We start from the raw sequence: 24,003 nt of genomic DNA, 5'->3' as shown, positions 1-24,003 counted from the left end.
TTTTTCCAGTTATTTGCTTCCTGAGTGGTGAATTCTTAGAGAGGTCTTTCTAATCAGTTTACCTAAAGTAGCCCTGATCATGCTATCATCGCATCTTCCTGCATTTCTGTTCCTTGTACTTAGCAGTCACTGACATTTTGATACAGATTTTTACAGTGTTCCTCTTGCTTATGAGAATGAGGTCCGTAAAGGCAGGGACTTTGTCCTTTTTATTAACTGCTTTGTCTCCAGTGCTTAGAAAAAGTACTGGCTCTGTAGCACCATTAAACACCTATTTTTTTTTGACTAAATGAAAGGCATTGTTTAAGAAAATGCTGCTATTAAGAATCTAATTATGTAGAAAACTCCTAACATATATATATTACTATAAATGTTAGCATTGTGGAGGGAATGGCATAACAATGTCAATCATATATGAAAAATGAGATGTAGGTATTGAGTCCTTCTCTCCCAGTTGCTCCCACACCCATTGCTTTTGTGCAAATAACAGGTTCCTTAGATGCATTTTTCTATTCCATCAAAAACCAAACAACTCATCTTCCAAATTATATAGATCAGCCCTCAAAGCAATAAAATACTAACCAAGTTTCTGGGTGATTGACTTCCTAAGAAATGACTACCACATTACCATGCTCTTCTTGAGAACACTGCAGTTTTTGAGAACATAAAATTTATGAACTTTTTAAACCTAAGTGTTATATTTCATAAAGCTCTCCCATCTGTCTCTACTTAGAGATATTTTATCTATTTATTTTTAGGTAATCACATTGCTTCTAAATGGATAGGAAGTGAATAATAACTAAAATGTTTCATAAAATGTTGGTATCTTTAGTTATACACATTTTCAACAATGACAATCAATGTGATGAGTAACGTTCAGGTAATTTATGCTCCAGAGAACAATTAAATCAATTGCTACAACCTGGTGTTTCCCGTTATGCATGAACATGGAGAACTATAATTTTCTGGATAATTCAGCTTAAAGCAAAATGAAATGTGCAAGTAATTAAAGAAAATGTTCCACTAACATTTATCTTGATAAACTATTTCAGTTCTATGTTTGATTTTGCAGACACATCCACGATGTCATTGAATTAGTGAGATAATTGCAAGAGCTCATAAAAGTGGTAATTTCCTCCATATTTTCTGCTAGGATGCACTGTTAACACAATTTCGTCTAGAAGTTACTTTTGCTTCTTTTAAAATATTAGCAGTTTGCATATTTTCTGTATGAAGACAGATTTCATCTCATCACCTTCTAAAAACTATCTTGGCCTTAAGCTAGATGGGAGGTTGGTGCCTACCCTAAGATATGTACCTTAAAGCCTATCCCTCTCTATACCCCTAAGGTAAATCTTTCTAGGACCGTTATTTAGATGAAGAAACTGAAGTTGTTCAGGATGAGACAACAAGTGGCAGAGCCAGAACTAAAAACCTGGGTCTCTGTAACTCTAAAGCCATTATTCGAATAATTGGAGGAGAGAGCTGATATCTTAGAGAGGTTGAACCTTTCCTGGAGCCTGACGTGTTGCACTGAATCTAGGAGGTCGGTCTCCTGCTCCATGCTTTAGAGAACACCTCTGAGAAGCATGTGCAAAGTCTGGGTTGAGAAGGTGGTGGTGGTGGGGTTGATGGCTGTGCAGGTCTTGCTCAGCACAGAGATATTTCCTCATTGGAACAACGCCATAGGGTAGGATGGAGCCATTTTTGGAAATGAGGTGGCAGGATCTAAGATCTGATGGTTCTGGGCCTGATTTATTGGGAAGAGCTGTTGGAATTCAGTTGGTGGTTGAAGTGAGGTGTGAGCTACAGAGGTGAGCCATGACCAGCTTCATGGGGAGCCTGGCATCACCTCTAGGCTGGGTTCAAGAGCCTCACATGGGATGACTAAGTGACAGAGAAGTGAGCATGGTAAGGTAGAGCTACTCATTAGATTGTTGAAATTTTTATGAAAATAAGAACTTGCTATTACTGCTACAGAAATTAGGTTCTCCTTCCTGAGGAATTTTCAAAATGGGTTCATGATAAATGCAGTATATAAAAGGAAGGACCGGTTATACTTTAAAAAATACATACACACATGCATACATACAAATATATATATACATACATATGTATATACAAATGTATATATTCCTAGGAGTGAAATGATAGCCATTTGCAATAGAGGAAAAATTAGAGAGTGATGCTAATTTTAAGGAAAACATAAGGAGTTGTACATATACTAGTACTTTAAGACTCACCTACACACTGGGAGGTGGTTAGGATTCAAAATATAAAATAATAGTAGCAGCTCCTATGATGTTAGATCCCTGAATTAATAACAAGACAGGGTTAAAAACCAAGTCTTGGATTAAGGATGGGAGGAAAATGTGAAACTTGACTGAGGAGATGAGGAAGGAAGAAAATAATCGGAGAAAAAGGACCACTGTTTGTTTACCTTTAATGAGCTAACCTTTATCTACACCTCAAGGAGACATAGTTGTCAAAATGAGGGAAACCCTGCCCTAGCCGGTTTGGCGCAGTGGATAGAGCATCGGCCTGTGGACTGAAGGGTCTGAGGTTCGATTCCGGTCAAGGGCAGTCCTTGGTTGAGGGCACATCCCCGTTTGGGGGATGTTCAGGAGGCAGCTGATCGATGTGTTCTCTCTCATCGATGTTTCTAACTATCCCTCTCCCTTCCTCTCTGTAAAAAAATCAATAAAATGTATTTTTTAAAAAATGAGGGAAACCCTAAGAACAAAGAGACGCAGACTGATTTTCAGAGACTTCCTTTTCCCAAAGAAAGCAGGGATCAAATAGTCATGGTTTCTACTGAAAAACAGCAAACCTGTTCTGACTTTGACAATTCAAAAAATATAATACACACACATATATCTACTGTCCTGTAAGCTCCTTGAAGGCAGGGGTAGTGTCTTCTTCATTTCATTGTTTCCTGAATGTCTGGTACATGCAGCGCATTCAGGGCATTGAATTTACACCCTCGTGGGAAGAGGCAATAACCTCCGCTTCCAGGTTGGCACTCGGGGCAGAGTTCAGGTGGCTTCCGCATCGTAACTGGGTCAGAGTTAAGAACACAGTTTTCATCTCATGCATGTTTTTTAAAATCAAAAGTGAAAGCTAAAGAGAATAATGATAATCCTTCTTGCTCCATTTGATTTTTCTAATGACTTTCTGGTATTTTTAACTACTGTTTAATGGATATATTAACCAAAAATGCTGGTTATCTTAAAGTGTATATTTTTAAGAGAAAGTAGTGCTCTTTATTTCCGGTGGTAAAGGTTATGAAGAAGCTGTTGTAACCATATTCAAAACACAACAATATAAAATATTACACATTTTTCCATTTATTTTTTGTTCTTTTATAATGACTACTAGAGGCCCAGTGCATGAATTCGTGCACCGGTGGGGTCCCTCTGCCTGGCCTTCAGGGATCGGGCTGAAACCGGCTCTCCGACATCCCCCAAGGGGTCCCAGATTGCGAGAGGGCGCAGGCCAGGCCGAGGGACCTCACTGGTGCACGATCAGGGTGGGGAGGGACTGCAGGAGGACTCCAGGACATGTCCGGTCCATCTCAGCCAGTCCTGATCAGCTGGACCCCAGCAGCAAGCTATCCTACTGGTTGGATTGTGTGCCCCTGGTGGTCAGTGCGTGTTATAGCGATTGGTCGAACAGTCGAATGAACGGTTGGACACTTAGCATATTATGCTTTTATTATACAGGATATTCATTTATAACCAGTCAACAAATATCTGTCTATTATCATCTATCTATCTATCCATCCATCCATCCATTTTTGTATGTATCTTTTACACCTTTCTAGGCAGAGTGAAGTATATAAGGGGACTTAATTTATATTCCCTAGTAGGAATGCATTTCATAGGAGCTAAATAAATAATGCCTATAAAATTGAACAGAATTCAGGCTAAATAATAATACCAAACATATCTTGCAGCAGCCTATGGCTGTATCCTTTGTCAGTATGATATTCCTAAAGTATCACAAGTTCTTAGGAAGGAGAGAGCCCATTTGGCCTGTCAAGAATATGAAGCCTAATTTATGTACAGAATTTTAAACTTGTGCCTGGATTTTTCTCATTATATAAAAAAATATTCTGATTTATCTGTGCTAAACACACAAACTATATAAAATCTGATCAGGAAATCAGTAGGAGCACAAAGAAGAGAGCTGATTTGTTGGGTGACGAGATTCTGATAATAAAGTATTTATTCCAGCCTTGACTCCATCGTGTTGCTTGTGTAAAGGTGTCTAGAAATGCACCGTGTACGGTGGCTTCATTTTAGTAAAGGGAAGTGAATTCCGCCACATTCTGGTGTAAAAATCAAGTAACTGATTTATAGATATATTCACTCAGGGGACGATTGTTCATTTATGCATTTACTCATGTACATATTCATTCATACCTTTGTCTTAGTTTGGGCAGCTCTAACAAATTACCATAGGCTACGTGGCTTAAACAACTGATTTCTCACAGTTCTGGAGACTGGAAGTCCAAGATCATGGCGCCAGCATGGTGGGGCTCTGGCGAGAGCCCTTTCTGGGTTGCTGACCTGTCATGTATCTTCCAGCCTCTCCTTATAAGGGCACTGATCCCACACATGAGGGCTCCACCTTCATGAATTATTTACCTCCCAAGGCCTCACCTCCAAATACCATCACATTGGGATTAAGGTTTTGACAAGAATTTGAGGGGGGGGGGGGACACAGGCATTCTGTTCATACACAGTGACCCAGACACTGGTGAAGTGCCGTTAGCATGGACAGGCACCTGTCTTCAGAATGCTCACAGTCTAGAAGAGCTCCCACTTCTGGGCTGTGAACTCATTTATATTTGTGTGCGTTAATGACCTTGCTGTTTGATGATGTCTGAAATTCACCCTCAGATGCTAGATAAGAAGTACCCGAAGCAAAAGTTTACTTAGACCAGAGCAAAATAACTGTGTAAGAGCTCTGAGCTCTTCTTTTGGTTGATATCAATGATGGTTCCCTAAAGAATCATCTTACAGTGACGTAGGTCATGTCTTGAAAGGATGCACCTATCATTGAAAAACTATGCACCATGGGTAGGGAGAGCCACGTAGTAAAGCATATTTCCTTAGTCACAGCTTATACTCTGTAGAGTGATCATGGTTTTTTAGTGAGACTTTGCCTCGTTGTGAGGCCTCCTGAATACTAATTAACTCACGCCCTGTTGTGGTCCTGTACACAGAAAGCTTAAATCAGTACTTTGCATCTGAGGGGGGAAATCTCTATATCCACGATCTACACAGAAAATTCCTGAAAATGATAGGTAACTAAGTGGTTTAAAAGAGTTAATCTCATTCCCCACAAGTCTAGTTAATGAAGATAGTCTTGAACATGGACATGACTTTCAAATCTAGTCTGTTTATGTGGGGAGAGTGTGGTGACAGAAAATACTTATTTCCTTTGAGTTTACCACTTAATCTGTAAATGTAAACCATGTTAAAGGATGCTTGAAAAAAAAAAAATAAACCTGAAAGCCAACATTAACCTCCCAAACCCATTGAAGGTGCTCCAAAGACAATAAGAGTGAAATTTCATTATACAGACTTCAAATGCGGTTTTAAAAAAACACATAGGTTTTCCAACTAAAATGATGAATGCTGTTCTGATTCTAATTGACAAGTGTTATATATAAAAGAGATCTTGCCTTCTTTCTTATCAAGACTGTGGGGATTTCCAATGATGGGACAATATTTTGTGGGTGGAAACATCTCAGAAGAATAGAGAACTTATCAGTATTTACTTAGGTTCTATTACATTCACAGCCATAAAAGCAACTACACTCATAAATTTATAGCCAGTCAAGGATATTGCCTCTTCTCCAAAGAGGCTAGATATTAAAGGAGTGAGTGAATAAGCTCAAATCATGAAGTGGTTTCAGTATTGGAGCTGTTTTCCTCAGTGTTTCAACTTGTAGCCAGTATGTTATGAAGAATCCCAGGCTGATGAACTCTGGGGGTTTGGAAGCAAAAATACAATTATAATCATTCTTTCTTACGAGTTTTATTTTTCTCCTATAATTAGTAGTTACTATCTACCCTCTAAAGCAAGCATGTCAAACTCACAGCCCGAGGGCCACATGCCTCGTTTATTTACAAAGGCTAACACGGACCAAAAAACGAGGCATGCGGCCCACTGGCTGTAAGTTTGACATGCTTGCTCTAAAGAATTCTTAACTGTAGACTAATAATCATCACATTTTCTTGAATAGATGTATTTATCATTTCAAATTTGCACATAAAGAAGCCAGCAGTCCATAGAGGTTAGGAATCTTGCCCAAAATTACATAGCAGAGATAAGACTGACGCCCAGACCTTTCTGATTCTCTTAGCAGACCCTGCATTAGATTTCTGTTTCTGCTGTAACAAACCACAAACTGTTTGCCTTGAAATAACACAGACTCATTGTCTTAAAACTCTCAAGGTCAGACGTCCCAAGGAGGTCTCACTGGGCTAAATTCAAGGTGTCAGCACAGCTGCATTCCTCTGGAGACTTGGGAGAGAATTTCTTCTCTTGCCTTTTGCAACTTCTAGTGTCTTCCTCAGTTCCTTGGTTCATGGCCCCTCCTTCTATCTTCCATCTTTCAAACTAGCAACCCCATCAGTCTGACCTCCGTTTCTGTCTTCGTGTCTCCTGTTTGGACTCTTCTGACTCACTGGTCCATCTTTTAAGATCCTTTTGATTTGGCCCCCTAGATTATCCAGGATAATCTTATTTTAAGACCTTTACCTACATCATATCTACAAAGTCAACTTTTGCCATTAAAAGTAACATATTCACAGCTTCCAAGACTTAGGGCATCTCTGGAAGGCCATTATTTCTCTTACCACAGAAGCTAAAGAAGATATAGGTAAACATAGTGCAGTTGTAAATTAATATTTTGATAATATAATTTATTAGACTCAAAATATACTCAGTGAGATTAATGATCAGTAAAATGATTATAGTGGCATGATTTAATAGAAGTAGTTTTGAATCTAGAAAAACTCTTGCTCCATCATTTACTAATGTCAGATAAATCTCTTAGTGCCATTTCTTTAGCGTTGATGTGGTGGGAAACTATACCAAATTTTATTCCTCAGGACAAATGGAAACATATATCAACACACCTGGTAGGAATCAACAAATGCTTCTTCTCTCACTTTTAGAAAACAACAAAGAGAAGGCAGGTAACATAGTACATGGCCTACTCAAATGTCACCAATGCTATCTGATAATAAACTTGCAAAAACTGTTATTTTCTGGAACTGTTAAACATCCCAGAGGTCTTTTTTTATTTAACAAATGGTATACTGCCATCCAATATTCTGTTCTTTTCCCCCTCTGATATTCGTTTCTCTTTGTCAACAAGTTTATACTCTACACTTTCTAAGACAAGGTATTAATATTCCTACTCATTTCCTCAACATTTCCTTCCCCCGTGGCTTACTTTGTAAACTAAACTTTCACTTCTGTGTTGGCAAGCTTGTTTATATTTACATTTTTTCCTATAACCACTAACAAGTCTTCCTTTTTAAATGTGTTGACTGTAAAGGTTGAAAACGTGTAAAACATGTTAGCCCTTCACAAATATTGTCCGAAGGTGAGTCACGTAGTGTGCTGTGTGTTCTTGTACATAGATCCACCCGAGGTTTGAAACCTCAGACATATTTGGGGAAAAGTTTACCATGTTCAAATGAATTATCTTTTTTGGTGTATTTTTTAACTCAGTGGCTTAAAATCTTTTCAATTTACCCTTCTTTAAATCTGGGCCTTGACATTTTCATACAGGTTTGTTTTATATCTTGACTTGAAATTGTGTTTCTTTTTGCTTCCTGCTCCAAATTTGTTGTTAACTCTATCCTCATCTCTCATCCTCAGGTTTCTTTTCTTCCCTGGAAACTTTCCTTGTGGAATTCCACATATTTTTGAAAATCTCACAATTCATAGTGTCCCAAGATTTCAAAAGAATGTGTGTGTGGGCCTTTTTCACTCATTGTCTTGGGATCCCCATGGCCTGTTCAGTTTTGAAATTGATATTCTGTGCTTTAGTTTGGGGACATTTTCTAGCTTTTTCTTTGATGATTACGTCTTTCCAGTTTTTTTGTTTTCATTTTCCCATTCTCACTTTCTATTAGTGGGACCTCCTATATTCCTTTTATTTGAGTTTTGTCTTCTATATCATATTTTTTATTCTCTTTCTACTTTTGCTCTTTACGTAAGAAATATTTTCATTGCTGACTTTTTAGGCTTCTGATGCATTTGATGTTTTGGTTATTATATGTTTAACCTCTTTCTAGTTCTATAATTATTTCTATTAATTTTATTTCTTTTAATTTTTTAAAAGTATAATGAATATTGTACATGCATAGAAGCAAATAAAATATTGTCTTCAAGATTGTCTTGGCTATTCTTTTGAATTCTGTATAAATGGTTAGAATGAGCTTATTAATATTTATTATAAGTCATGCTTTGATTTTCATTGAAAATGCTGTAATTTTATTGATTAATTTGCAAAGAAGTGAAAACGTTGATTTATATAATTCATGAACATGATATATTCTTCTGTTTATTGATATCTTCAAGTTGGGGCATTCTGTATGACAACATTACATATATGTAGCCTAACAAGTAGATTATAATTTTATAGAAGACCACAGTTTGAAGGAAAAACAAATTTCTTTGTTTTTTTACTCCAAGGTAAAGCGGAAGCTATATTAGTCAACTATTGCTACAAAAATGCTGCATAACAACAACAACTAAAATCCCACACCATGAGATGCTCAGTGGCTCAGTGATGTTGTATTTATTTTTAAATTCCCAGGGGTACAATATGGCTGATCCTGGCCAGGCTCTGCTGGACGAGGGCTACACTACAGGCTTCTGATTGGCTTTCAGGTCTGAGGTACAAGCTGAAGGACCAGTGGATGGGTGGCTGTGTGTGTGTGTGTGTGTGTGTGTGTGTGTGTGTGTGTGTAGCAGATCACAGGTGCACTAGAGAACAAACCACGCCATGCAAACAAAATTTCTGTTACATCATGTCCACGAAATTTCTATTAGTAAAAGCAATTTTGTGGTAAAACACAACCTGAGTGGGATGGGGAAGTGTAGTGCACCCACAGTGGGAAGCACCATAAAAGTACATGGCACTGGGTGTGGATGTCTGACCTAGAACAAGACACTGAATAATTGGAACAGTAATCCAACTTATATCCGAAGGAAAGTATATAAATATGAGTATTCTTGCTGTGCATAAAGTTTTGTTTGTTTTGCCATTATGAGAAACTTCAAGTGTTGTGGTTTTTTTAGAGTTTCACTTATAAGATTATAAAGGTTACTCATTTACTCATTAGAGTCATATAATTAGTGTCATAGAAGAGAAAATCAGAGGTGAAAGGACCTCAGTGTCTCTCATGAATACAGGACCTGTATTTCAAAATGTTAAATGGCCCTAGCTGTTTTGGCTCAGTGGCTAAAGCATTGGCCTGCAGACAGAAGGATCCCAGGTTCAATTCCAGTCAAGGGCACATGCCTGGGTTGCAGGCTCGATCCCCAGTGAGGGGCGTGCAGGAGGCAGCCAATCAATGATTCTCTCTCATCATTGATGTTTCTATCTCTCTCTCTCTCCTTCCTTTTTTCTCTGAAATCAATAAAAAAAAAAGTTAAATGAATATTCCTCAGGCACCTTATTCACACTATGCACCAGTGATGTCATTAATTCTCGGTTTACCCTAATCCTCAGCCCCTTAATTTCCCATCATGAGATCGCTGTGAGTGATCCTCAAGTTTTCCTTCTTCCTTATCCCTATATCCAATAGGTGAAGAGGTCTGTCCGTTCCAACTCAATGCACCTTTCAAATCCCTCTCTATTTTATTCTATTAGAAGCTTTTGTTTTTAACCCAGAGTTTTACTTCACACACCTCTGGAGCTAGTAGCATCCCCACTGGCTACGGGATGAAACCCAGGTGTCTATAGGATGGCATCTAAAGCCCTTTACATGTTGGTCTCAGTGTTTTCCCGCCCAGGGAACGTCGACTTCTGTCTCCTCTCCCCATCCACCACTCAAACTAGTGGAATGATGACTTCAAAACTTTTCTAGACAATCGTCTCACTACCTTGGCTCTCACCCCCTGTCTTCTCCACTCAGCGACCCCCTAGTCACCCGCACCCTAGTCACCCTTCACAGCCAGTGCAGATGCCACTGTGCCCTCAGGCGTGGTCTGGCTCACATGCAGGGTCCTCTCCCAGGCTGCTCCCAGCATTCTGCTCAAATATCCATGAGAGAATTTCCTTCTCAGATTCTTTTTTTTAAAAAAAAAAATTTTTTTATTGATTTTTTACAGAGAGGAAGGGAAAGGAATAGAGAGTTAGAAACATCGATGAGAGAGAAACATCAATCAGCTGCCGCCTGCACACCCCCTGCTGGGGATGTGCCCACAACCAAGGTACATGCCCTTGACTGGAATCAAACCTGGTACCCTTGAGTCCACAGGCCGACACTCTCTCCACTGAGCCAAACCGGTTAGGGCAGATTCTTTACTTTTGATTATAAAAATGTTTTTTAAAATCCTTATGAAAACCAGATGTCATATATGATTTCAAAAAAAGGAAGTCTGTTCTTCTTTGCTTCAGAGAATACAGTTAATATTGGGGTACTTCTAGTGTTAAGGTTGTTTGCTTCATTTAACAATATGGCATAGGCATTTTTGATATTGCATTCTTTTATGATAACGAATTCAGCTGTTTGTCTCTCGCCCTACATCATTCATTCCTTCTGGAGCCTCTGTTCTTTTTTCACACCGTTTCCAGTGACTAGTGCAATGTCTGCAAGTAGCAAGCATTTAACTCACAGTTTTGTGAATATTAAATGAACTGGGAACATATTTCTAAGTCCAAGTAATTCAACAAACCAAAAAAAAAAAAAAAGTGTAACTAGAATCAATGATAAATTCCCGAAGGGGCAGTGGTTTACTAATGTCAGCGCCTCTTGTTATGTTAAGTATCATTTTTTGGAATCCTGGCCTTGTGACGAGGCGATAGTTATGCTGTAATTCTGTGTTAATCCTATTTTCCACTGTTTTGACCTTGGGAAGTTATTTGCCATAAGGAATCTAGTCATATAGGCTGTGAATATTGATCAAATCATGCCACAGGTTTAATGCTGGTAAAAGATACAGGGAGTTAAATCATTCTAGTTCTTTTTTTTAATTTCTTCTTTTAAAGACACGTAACTTCTTTGTCTGATCTCCTCATGGTCCTTGTCACAACTGTATTGCTTTTAATCACTCATGCACTCTGTGAGTTACTGCACTGCTGGAACCTTAATAATGTTCTAGTTTGTTTGGATGCTCGTCCTGATAAAGTCCCTACAATCTTTCAGTATAATGGGAAGACAATCAAAATAAAAAATGCTTTAAGAGTTCAGGTAGTAGAGCATGCTATTATTTTCACATGGTGCAAGGGTATTGAAATACTGACTTTCATGCTTTTGATTGAGTTTGTGATGAAATCCAAGAAAAATTGAAAATTTGAATTATTCTACTGCCAGTAGGGGCTGTATATCATGAACAGAGAGCAGGCATATGTAACCGACTCTTGTATCATAATCTCAAGAGTGTCAGATTGTCCTCCTTTTGTGTGATTTCCTGTAGGCTGTCTAAGCAATTAATTCATTATATAGCCCTCTTACATTTGCAGTCACCATGTGGAATTTTATAAAAATATAAAATGTTATCCTCAGAGCACACTGTTTAATAGTTAATAATAACGACTTCCTTTGACAGGGTGTTCAGATTTTTCAAGGTGCTTTCCATTCAATGAGCTCATGTAACTCACTAACCTTCTTAAATAAGCAGTGGAATTGTTATAATTCTCCACCTGTCCCACCCTTTCTGCCTCCCCTCTTATTTTCCCCCGTTTCTCTTTCTTCCTTTTAAAGAAGGCAGTTTGGTATATGGAAAGAGCACAGAATGTGAATTTAGATATTTAATTAGGTCTTTGCCCCATTGAATGACTTTGACATTGGGCTGGTCAATTTCAGTTTCCTAATTTCCTGAAATTTGGTTTCCTGATTGGCAAAATCAGAATAATGCTGATGTCTTCTTCTCAAAGTTGTTAGGATAAAGTCATGTGAAATATGAGGGAAAGTAAAACACACCACATGCCATGTCCCTGTTAGCTTCTTTTAAGGTAAGTGGATAACGGAAAGAGAACAGATTTTGGCCTCACTGCTTCTTAATTGGGCACTTACATCAAGTTACCTGACCTTTCTGAACTTCATTTTCCTCATGTGTAAAATGGCCTAATGATTCATATCTTGTGAAGTTGTTGCATGGAAAAAATAAGGTAACATATATGCTTACCCTAACATAGTTCCTGAAACATACCAGTGTAGTATACTCTACCACAAGTACTTTCTCTTTTTCCCTCCTTCCCTCTTAACCATCTCTTTTTCCTCCCACCTTATTCTTCTTCCTCCATCTCAACCTTGCATGGCAGAGAAGGCGGGGCACATGATTGCACAATCTTGAGATTTAATAATTAAAAAAATAGCACTCAGACTATTTTGAACAAAATTCTAAGCTCCAATGAGGCAGGAGATGGGGATCCAAGCCCCCACCCCCATTTTTTGAGTGAAGATTACTTACTGTCGTTCTCTGGAACCTCCAATGAATCCCGAAACCTTGGTGTGGTAGAATTTGAAAACCACTGATGTAGCCCAACTTCTTCTTTTACAGATGAGGACCCTGAATTTGAGAGAAGTTGATTGACTGGCCCAGACTTGCACAGCGGGTAAGTGGTGAGCTAAGGCTGGAATGCAGTTGTTTTTTGCTTTTGCCCAATTGTTCCCCTTACTAAGTGAAGGTACAGAGTGCAAATATGTCAAATTAAGATTTCACTCTTAGAGGATATTACAGCTTATTCATGGAGATGGAATTCTGATGCGAAAGATGAGTAAATATAAAGTAGCATGATATAGCTCTGAAATGGTTGGAGTAAGTAAATACTTAAAGAATGGAGGAACAAGGAGAATCATTGTCTTTTGAGGATGGATACTGCAGATTCCTGCGGGCAGGGAATACTGTTTGCTCATTGTCATTTTATCCCTGGCACATACAGAAATGCCTGACTTCCATCAGGGGATTATTACCCACCTCTTTGAATGAATGAATGAGTGAATGACTTAATGAAACATATAATGAATCACATTTAGGAGAAGATCAAGGATTTAGATAATCAGGCTGTTTAAATAGTGGGTTGCACTTCCCTATTGGGTGATGAAATAAGTTTAGTGGATCATGATTTACATATAAAAAGTTACAGTGTCATTATGTCATGAAAATTGTTTAGATTTACAGGTGACATCGACATAAAACACACATGTACAATTACACTTATGTGTGCACTTGGTCACAATTTAAAATGTATGTCTCGCCGAAACCGGTTTGGCTCAGTGGATAGAGCGTAGGCCTGCCGACTGAAAGGTCCCAGGTTCGATTCCGGTCAAGGGCATGTACCTTGGTTGCGGGCACATCCCCAGTGGGAAGTGTGCAGGAGGCGGCTGGTCGATGTTTCTCTCTCATCGATGTTTCTAACTCTCTATCTTTCTCCTTTCCTCTCTGTAAAAACTCAATAAAATATATTTAATTAAAAAAAAATAAAATAAAATGTATGTCTCACCGTAAGCCATGGCTTTTAGACAAGGGATACTAGAGTCTCCGGTAGGCATGTGAAGGCTTTGTGGAGAATAGTGACTTAACAGTTTTTGCTAAGTCAGAGGTGACAAGAATAAAGAAATCAAGGTAAAGTTTATCCCGAGGAAGCGGAATCCATTGGGTTCTTCAGCTGTCACAGAACCATTGGGAGTCCTCTTTGCCTTCTGCTGTCTCCATCCTCCACTCTGAAAGGCTTTAACCAAACTACCTTTAGAATGATTAGGAAGATGAATCTGTCAGGAGTGGAGAAATTGGACTGGAACTGGGGATCCAGAAAGAGGACGGTGCAAAGGAGGCAGCACTGGGTCAGGAAGTGTGAGACTCTCCATGGTCAATTAGGGAGACTGAACAAAAAGGCCCCTGGACGCAGACTAGAAATGAACCTAAAGAAGAGCAAAATTCTAAGGAGAGACCTGGGAAGGAAGGGTAAATTTGTCTATTATATTAATGTTACTTGAGATTTTATATAACTTTGAGCATTTCCCATATTTCATGTAAGTTAGAAAGATGAGTATTGAATGAAAACTGATTCGCCTCAAATCCAAATGTCCCTAAAAACTTGCTAAAATGAGAGCTAGAAAAAATAATTAAAAAGTTGAAATATATTCACATAAGTTGAGCCTTTCTTTTTTGTTTGGGTGTATCTGCCTTTCAGAGGAAATTCAGAAGTTAAGAATTATAAATAATTATAATTTAAATTAAAAAGTCATTGCTTAAGTTCCTTATTTCAAAAGGAAACTAAGTAATGCCCCTTTGCTGTTTATTAAAGGAAAGCTATGATGGCATTATAGATGGCCCATTAACACGTGTCGTATGTGAGTTTACATAACTGAGAGAGAACATGAACTAAGTGTGTATTTGTGTGTGTGTGTGTGTGTGTGTGTGTGTGTGTGTTTAATACAACTGTCTCCAGGCATGGCGAGGTACAAAGGTCCATCATTTAAGCTTCAGAACTAAATAAACATGTGAGGTTATGATTATTTTATTGAGCTTTCTAACTTTATGACACGCTAATGGCTCATGGGTGAGTTATATTGATGAGCACTGGAAACCTACAGCTTCAGTGAGGTTTTCTTAAATTTATTCATTTATTGTTTTTATTTTAAAGTGCCAAAAAGAAAATGCCCAATTCCCAGTCTCATTTTTCATTTACAATAAACCATAGAAATACAATTTTTACTACAGAGAAGGAACTAGATCTATATGTTAAATGAATATAACTGGCAACTCGTCTGCGACTTTCTAATTTTCTTTCGATTTCTAATGCAAACTTGAACTTCTGAGTTTGAGTGTATGTCTCACTGTCAACTTCATTATCAGGCTTATTAGACTTGTTAGGCTGAACTTACTGGCAAAACTAACGTGGTTGTACTGACGAGATAACGCAATGAAGCACAATTTTGAAAAGGTGGTTTTACATATATTGTAATTTTATTCATGCCATATTTTATTCAGAATTTGGGAAGTAAGAATTGCTTTTTGGGTAATCTTTTGTGGGAACTTTCTGGCAACATGTTCCCCAAGGCAAGAGGGCCCGGATGGTCCAGTTCAGGGTTCCCAAATGTGCCAGCCAGAGAAGTGGCTTCCCTCCTCTGGGATTGGGCAGAGAATTGGTTCACAGAAGGACACACCAGGAGAGAGGAATAAGTGCCCCCACCAAAGCATTACTATTTCTAATAGTCGAGAGTAGATTTAGTCGAGAGTAGATTTAGCCTGAAAATTAAGCGTAAAAGGTTTTTTTAAATTTAATTTTCAATTACAGTTTACATTCAGTATTATTTTGTATTAGCATAAAAGTTTCATTTAATGTAGGGGTTGATAATATGGCTTACTTATCTTTCAAAATAAAAGGAAAGACTTCCTATTTAACATCAGAATTAATTAGACTACCCTTCAATCTACTTGTTTTATCAACATCTTGTCAATTTTACTGACAGCACCTACACTGGGGTTTGTAGAGTGAACTAGAAACATTTACCAGTGTAGCTTCAAGGATCTTAAATATTTTCTTTTTATAGATTATCCTAAAATTAAAAAGGAAACTGTACCAGTGAAAGCCCACCTTTAAATTTTTTTCATTTAAAGTTGACACTATTACAGATCTCTCCCAACACCCCCCTTTGTACACCTCCACTCAGCCCCCACCCATTTTGAAAGGATTCTTAGCTTAGTTTTTTTAACCATGGATTTTTAGTGCTAAAATATTTATTAAAAATCACACTAGGGAGAAAGAAGTACTGTTGTCTGTTGGATCCTGTATATTTAGAATCAAATCCTTCAAGTCTCTTTATATGTACAGAATGGAAGGAACAGTTAATTTCTAGACCAGATTTGGAAACACGTGTACAGGGAGCAGAAAAGCATTCAGTGGACATTCAAGCAGGAGAGAAACTCCTATTTTCTGAGTATGTAAATGTTCTAACTAGAACCTATGTCCAAGTAGAATAAAACCAAACTCCTGTTACATTTTACAAAAATAAACCAAAACTTTGATGATATTTCTAAGAAGAGTGTTGATTTAAAATATGTATCCATTTATTTCAAATGGATCAGGCAAAAAAAAAAAATGTCCCTAATTTTATCTGAAGTCAGTCAAGAGAAGTTTACTTTCTTTTCCAACACAGATGGAATCCTGTAAGTGGTTTGGATGTCTCAGAGCTCTTTGCGCCACTCAGCACCTCTTCTTTTCAGCTGTCCTGTTTACAAAGTCAGATGTTCTATCCTTAAAAAAGAACCGGCCACCGGGAAGAAGGTTCTGGTTCCTGCCCACAGGGACTCAGCAGCGCTGCCTCTCTTCCCTCTGCCTTTGTTACACTGCCCCCTGCTTCTCAGCCAGGGGCCTACAGGGTAAATTGTTCGGCTGACTCATTTCACCTGCTCCCTAAAAAATATACAGTCTGTGTCACTTTTCACTGAAGTTCAGTATTATTGACCTAAAGGAGCTCTTATTTGTGAGGGGAAGGGAGAGAAAAAATAAAAAAAAATACAAGTGCTCTTATGAATGATAGGTCTACTCTCTAAGGAACATGTTAGCATTTAAGTAGACAGTCGATACTATTTTTAAAACTAGGTGTTAGCAGATCTTTCCCTTAAAATTGATCTTAATATCCACTGCAGGATTAAACAGGCTAATCATAAGAGCTTAATAAGTATTATTCATTATAGTTGCTTAGAACTATGCTCCCTGTGTTGTATTCTTGGCCAGTGATAATGCCCAGTATTGACGAATAGCCAATCTCTTAGTACAATTTTTTATACAGATGACACTTTCATATGAATTATGAAAGTTTCAAAAATAAAGTTAAGAAAGATTCAAGTTAATGAAGCCAAGTGGATAGCCACTTTTCAGAATGTAAATTTTTACTCTTTGGATAAAATGAAAATTTGTGAAATTAACAATATTTTTTTCTTTGACCCAATATAACATTATGAGAAAGTAGTCTCAAGTATACTTAAGAATTTTTATCTCAGCATTTCTTAAAGTAGAAATTATTAGAAGCATATCAAATGGTTAAATAGCATGATTAAGTATATTATTATTTATTTTCATTATGAGCATTAAGTAGCCATAACAATTGATATTTTTAATAACATGGAAAAATTAATGGTAAGTGAAAAGAAGAGGATATACAATATATAATCCATATGATCACAATTATGGAAACTGTCTCTGAGTCAGGAGCTTGAATACTCCAATGCACAAAGCTTAAAGCCAGGGGTAGGGAACCTTTTTTCTGCCAAGGGCTATTTGGATATTTATAACATCATTCACTTAATAGAATTCACTTAATATAAATTTATGTTGCTATGAAAAAAAGCTCCTAGATTTATTAAATGTTGAGTCCCGCCTGATGTTGCCTTGGCAGGGCCAGACCAAATGACCTCACGGCCCTTATATAGCCCACGAGTCAGACATCACCCACCATCTCAGGGCCCTTTCTGGAATTCTCTTGCTCCACCTCTTTACTTGGCTCCTCCTCCTTCAGGTTCCAGACTAAATGTTACTTTCTCAAGAAAGCATTTGCTGATCTTCAGGGACATTTCAGACCAGATATGTCCCCTAGTGATATGTTCTCACTGCACTCTCATTTTCCTTCACAGTACCTGTAACGATTATAATTCATCATCTTTTGAATGCCTGCCTTTCTCAATAGACTAGAAGCTTCATTGAGCAGTAACTGTGTCAACCTTGTTTGCTCAATGCCTGGCCCAGGGACTGGGACACAGAATGAACTCAGTAAACATTTGTTGAAGAAATGAATGAACGCATGGAAGGCACTGTGCTGAGAACCTTTCATGTAATCTGATTGAGATCCCCCCAAAAAGTCTGAAGTAAGGACCATCTTTATTGTATTTTATGAATAAGGAAACTGCATCTTAGAGAGAGAAGATTGTCCAAAGTTATAGAGCAACTAAGTGAATAGAATTTGAACTAGAAAAATAAACTTATTCTTATATGTACATCATAGTTCCTTATCCCAACAGTACAGTGCCTTCCAATTTAAGGACAGATGTTCCCACACCCCTCAGTATCTCACAAATTCTTAGTCTGCTGTAAGGCCTGAGCAATGATTGATGTTTTTAATAATGATAGAATTGGTATTTCTGGAAGGAAGTAGAACCAAATTGAACCCATCTTCCCATTTAAATGATCAAAAGTCACATCGCAATGGAGTTGGTGAGTCAGCCTTGTTCAACCTAGAGGTGATTTTCTGCTACCCTTGTCTCTGAACCTGCCCATTTCTCTATGCTTAAAGTCAATTTAATAGTATAACCTTCTGACTTAATCAGATAAATTATGCCTAATTATTTAGTGCGAAAGCTATGTTTGAGTTTCACAAGACACACTTGCAGAAATGTTTTACTAGATCTTTATCACATACTTCCAAACAAAAAGGGACTTAAAACTGCTCATTGCTGTTCCAAGATCCAATTCCCATTTTATCTGATGACTTACAAACGGGAAGTTGACCAGTGATTCTATTTAATCAGATCTCTCAATATTGTTGTGAATGATCATTCTGGTAGCCAGATAGTGTAAGTCTGTCGTGGCTCCTTCTTATATTTACTTGTTATTCTGGAGGGAGCTTGCTGTGGCACTAGGGTTTTCTTAAGTATAAACCATTCCAAAATCACACTGTTATTACAGGTTGCTTTGTCCTCAGGCCCTCTAATATTCCTTTTGGGCTATTGGTCTGCCAACGTGCAGTTAGGGGATTAAAGTAAATCATTTAATCCATGCTGCATGTCACTCGGTAGTATACTTTTGGAAATTGTTTCCACAGAAGCACCAGTGGAAGCAGCCAGTCTGAGATATTGACACTATAGGAAAAACTGACAGCTTACTCCTTATATTGATTCTATTCTTCTCTACAAATATAGACTCCGTTCCCCACCACAGCCTTGTAAGTGGTGACTGCTGAGATTTCTAAATTGCTCTGTAAATTATTTATTGCTTGGACACCTTGTAAAGACCTCTTTTTTTCCTTGTCTGACGTGCTTGTGATTGCTCAGGTCTCATATATATTGAAAAGTCTCAATGTGTTTGCTGACCACAGCCTTCTCATGGAACTCCTTTCCTTCCTACTTTATTTTGAAAATATGATCTGCTCTGAGCTTATTGAAATTGTCTTTTGTCATTCTTATTTCTGCTTTATTCATACAAAATATTATCAGTACATATATATATATGTATCATAGGCCCAATGCACGAAATTAATGCATGGGGGGAGGGGGGGTCCCTCAGCCCGGCCTGAGCCCTCTTGCAATCCAGGACCCCCTGCTCCTAACTGCCTGCCTGCTCAGTCGTCAGTCGCTGAATATATATATTTTCATATTCCAGACTGAGCACTAGACACAGTCAGCACATTCTCAAACTAAAAAGTGAAAGTATTTGAAGGACATTATTTAATGATGGAGGAAGCAGTTTCTATTAAAATACTCTTTATCAGAGCAGAGGTACATGTTTGATTCAGTTGTACTGATGTAGTGGGATCATTGTTCTGAAAAAAAATTACAAATGCTTTTTTTCTGAATTATTCTCATCTCTTAGATTTTTTTTTCATTTTGTGAACACTGAGTTTTTTAATGTTTATAATTTAAATAATGAAAATGTACTTTGTGTGCAATAAACACAAGCACTTTGAAATTGTGACTGCCTACTTTTAGCTGATTGAAACTACACACACACACATGAATATTCCACAGAAAGAGATCTGTGTTTAATAATAGGAGTTTCTCCCTCCTCATCTCCCTGGCTTTCTACACCATTAGGCTCTGGACCTGTAAATACTTTGTGAATTAGGGTTGGAGTTATTTTAGTGCCCTTTATAGTTTGGAAATCCAAGAAGCTACTTGTCTCCTCTATTCCTTAAAATTCATTTGATTATGTCTGAAGAGTATGGATTTTTATGAACTCTTTGACTTGAGGAAAATAACTAGGTCCTTGTAAATAACAGTATTTTTCCTACTATAAAAAGAAATAATAATAATAACATTACAGTAGTAATAATATCTAACCAAAGAGTTATTGGAAGAATAAGTGCACATATTAGATATTTATAATGGTTATGACATTATTAATATATAATTTTTGCTAAAGGATTTATAGTTTTATGATTATATTAGTATATAATACCAATAGATACATGTGGAGAATGAAGAAAATAGACATTTAATAATTGTACATTAGAACCATAGGATCATGTGGGCAGTTGTTTCTAATGATAGAAATCTGAAGAGCATGAAAACATATTTCTAAGATCACTATAATTCTCAATGAAACGGGAAATACAGATCCATTAGAAGGCAAAGCTTTAGATCCGTTATGAAGATTTATAAGCCGAGGAAGCCAGCTATATGCAGACAGAATGCTGTGCCAAGTCCATGCCAGGAGATGGCACAGGACCAATAAGCCATTGTGGAGAGTGGGGCAGTTACGGCTTTTTGCTTCAAGGCCTTTTCAATGCCATCCCCTCCAAGCAAGGTTTGCTCCTGGGGAGTGTGGATTTTCTTGGCCACGGCTTTGTGCCAACATATATTGTTTCCTAGGGTAAACAAAAGCTTGGTTAAGAGTACAGAGTTTGACACTGGATAGCCCTATGTTTGTGTTTGGTTTCATGTGGTCAATTCCATAAACCCTCTAAGCCTCAGTTTTCTCTCTGTAAAATAAAGATGAAAATGGTGGTCACCTAAGAGCCAGCCCAAGTATTAAATAAGATGAAATGAAAAGTAACTCAGGGCCTGGCAAAGAGTAATCATCCATTAAATGCGATATATTATTTTTATTAATAATAGTAACAGTAATGTATGGAGTTCTTGGCTTTCAATTAGAGCTGCTGTGAAGACATTCTGTCAGTGCCTGCTGATCTTTTTTCAGTTACAGTTTACATTCAGTATGATTTTTATTTTAAATCTTTATGGTTGAGAGTATTCCAGATGCCCCCCCCCCCCCGTTTGCATTGGTTTCAGGTGTACAGAGTAGTGGTTAAAGAACCATACACTTTACAAAGTGTGGCCCAGATGTTCCCAGTACCCCCCTCGGGCACATGCATAGTGATTACAGAGTATTGATGGTATTCCTGTTGCTGTACTTTATATCCCTGTGACCATTTTCACACTCCTGCCAACTTGCACTTCTCAGTTGCTTCACTTTTTTCACCCAGCCTCCTAACCCCCCTCCCCTCTGACAACCATCAGTTCGTTCTCTGCAACTCTGACTCTGCTTTGTTTGTTCACTTATATTGTTGTTTAGATTCCAAATATAAGTGAAATCAGTAGTATTTGTTTTTCTCTGACTGACTTATTTCACGTAGCGTAATACCCTCTATGTCCATCCATGCTGTCGTAAATGGTAAGACTTCATTCTTTTTTATGGCCGAGCAATATTCCATTGTACGTACATATGTAGCAGCGCCTACTGAATTTTTTTGTTAATGCTCACCCAAGGATATGGTTTTCTTGATTGAGAGAAAGAGAAGAGAAGAGAAGAGAAGAGAAGAGAAGAGAAGAGAAGAGAAGAGAAGAGAAGAGAAGAGAAGAGAAGAGAAGAGAGAGAGAAAGAGAGAGAAACATCGATGTGATGTTGTGATATACTGGACAGTGCTCCAACCAACTGAGCAATGGCTGCTGATCTTGATCAGAGCTTCCTCTCCATGGTGCCAGGAGAAGCTAATGTGTTGCAGTCATCGTATGTATTGTGACTAACTTGCTTCTTACAATACTCCACCAAAGTTTGAGGACTATTTGTTTTATGTTAGAACTGAATCAGTGCTGTGTCTATAAGAACTCTTACACTTGATTGAAATAAGAACTGAGTTTTTGAATGAGACAGAAATGGGTGGAGTTAGAGCCACGGTGCAGAGAACTGCTGACAACCCTGGGTGTGCCTGTGGGAGGGAGCCACGTATGAGAAAATCACATCATCACAAGCTATAATCCTGGGCTCCGGAAGGGAACTAGTTTCAAGTCAGTAAAACTGAAGTTGGAGATGATCTGAGGACATAGAAATCACTGTAGACTATTTTCAGACTTCACAAGCCTAAATTGCCTCCATAATCCTAAAAGCCAATAAAAGTCTGGGCATGATCAGGAAAGAAAACAAAATATAACCATACCCTTTCTTTATATTAAACAGTAGTGTTTCTGCTTTTAAAATACCAGGTGCAGCTCTGGTTATTAAATCTAAGAGAGACACATTATCAGAGCTGGTGTTACTAGGCCAAAGGTATAAGCATTTTAATAGCTCTTGATAGGTCCATATCCACCGACATATACACATACATTTTGGAGGAGGACAGTTTGCATAGTTAACAACTTCATGTGAATGGTATTGGTTATCTGCGGCAAATAATGTTATTTACAAAATAAGCTAATTTACTAGGCATAAAGTTATATTTTGAGATTAATGTCCTTTGATTATTACTAAATTCGGACATTTCCCATATGTTCGTTTTCCATTTATATTTCCCTTTGTCTAGATTGTGTATTTTTATTTCACTGATGATGATTTGTTTACTAGGTTCTTGATGTTTTTATTACAAATTAAAATGGCCTCATAGCTTATATGTACCTAACCCTCGGTTCTAATAAAGTGAGTTATGAACTGTGGAAGCTAGTTTGAGACTGTCGACTTCTATCATGTTGTGATTTTGAATTACACCTATTCCATTTGGTGGTTCATGCGTAGAAAGGAGGGTGGATATTTCATAAGTCCACTCACTAACGTAGGGGTTTTAGAAATTTCTACTAGGATCTGGGATACACTCAACTCTTAAACACTTACTATGACAGTCACTGAGGAATTTTCTTTTCAGGGGATTTTATCAGTAGTCTCTTAGGGTTTAGAGAGAAGATCTCTGTTTTTCTCTGCTGACACTCTCTAAAAATAGGTGAGCTGTGGAGTGCAGGTACTGCTTTGACTGGTTAAATTTGATGTAGTTACTGATTTCTAAACCTGATTCTCCTGCTAACTTCTTGGTGAACTTTTGACAGGTCACTTTAACCTCTTTGTCTCCTCAACCACAAATGAGGCGCCAGCCTGAGATGTCTCTGGGCTTCATGCCTGCTATACCTCTCTGATTCATAGGATGCATTTCTTGCTTCCAAATACACCTTTGGGATTTCCAAATGAATTTGAGGTTGTTCATGGTCAACCATGAGTTGGCTTCTCTATCTCAGTCTCTAACTTTTCTTCCAGCACAAAGCAAAACAGTACAAAGGTTTCAAAAGTCTGGAACCCCCAAACCACAGTGTACTCAAATGATACTCACCAAAATATGGGCAAAGTTAAAGTGAAATGTGCAAGAACGTTGTTTGTTTTACCTTGCAGCCTCTCTGACCGGCTTCACTGTCTTGTCACTTGAAAACAGATGCAAATGCACCTGATGCAAGGGAGAGTGCTATTGCAGCTCCAGAATATTATTTATAAAAAGTAAAGATACAGGCCTTGCGAATGTATACATTTGAGGGTTCTTGCCACCTTTTCATGTAGTTTATAAATGGTCTGAGGGAGAATGTGATGAATCCATTCAACTCTCAGTTACATTTTAAATATTTGGTAGATACATGGACTTTGAATAATTAACTCTGCTTAGGACTCCGTGATTGAAGTGGAATGACCCTTGACAGCCTGTTTGTAATAACTAACACAGTGCATTTTAATTATTTTCTTAATTAGGAAAAGACATCCCCAGAGTTTAACATTCTTGGAAGTAGAATTGCATTTTTAAAATTGGTCCATTTTACTAATTTTTCTCTCCTAGT

The 24,003-nt window shown here is 37.8% G+C and overlaps 1 protein-coding gene across 1 annotated transcript in view; it reads left to right on the top strand.

The window, feature by feature from the left end:
- HNF4G (hepatocyte nuclear factor 4 gamma) overlaps nt 1-24,003 on the top strand; it is a 92,593-nt gene that overhangs the window by 23,010 nt on the left and 45,580 nt on the right. Inside the window, exon 2 of the mRNA XM_059672838.1 lies at nt 12,763-12,817. The gene's annotated coding sequence lies outside the window, so the exon portion shown is untranslated. The remainder of the gene's footprint in view (nt 1-12,762; nt 12,818-24,003) is intronic.

Source organism: Myotis daubentonii, chromosome 17 (genome assembly GCF_963259705.1).
Source record: "Myotis daubentonii chromosome 17, mMyoDau2.1, whole genome shotgun sequence".
NCBI classification, from domain to species: Eukaryota; Metazoa; Chordata; class Mammalia; order Chiroptera; family Vespertilionidae; genus Myotis; species Myotis daubentonii.
This window is presented reverse-complemented; position numbering and strand designations above follow the sequence as displayed.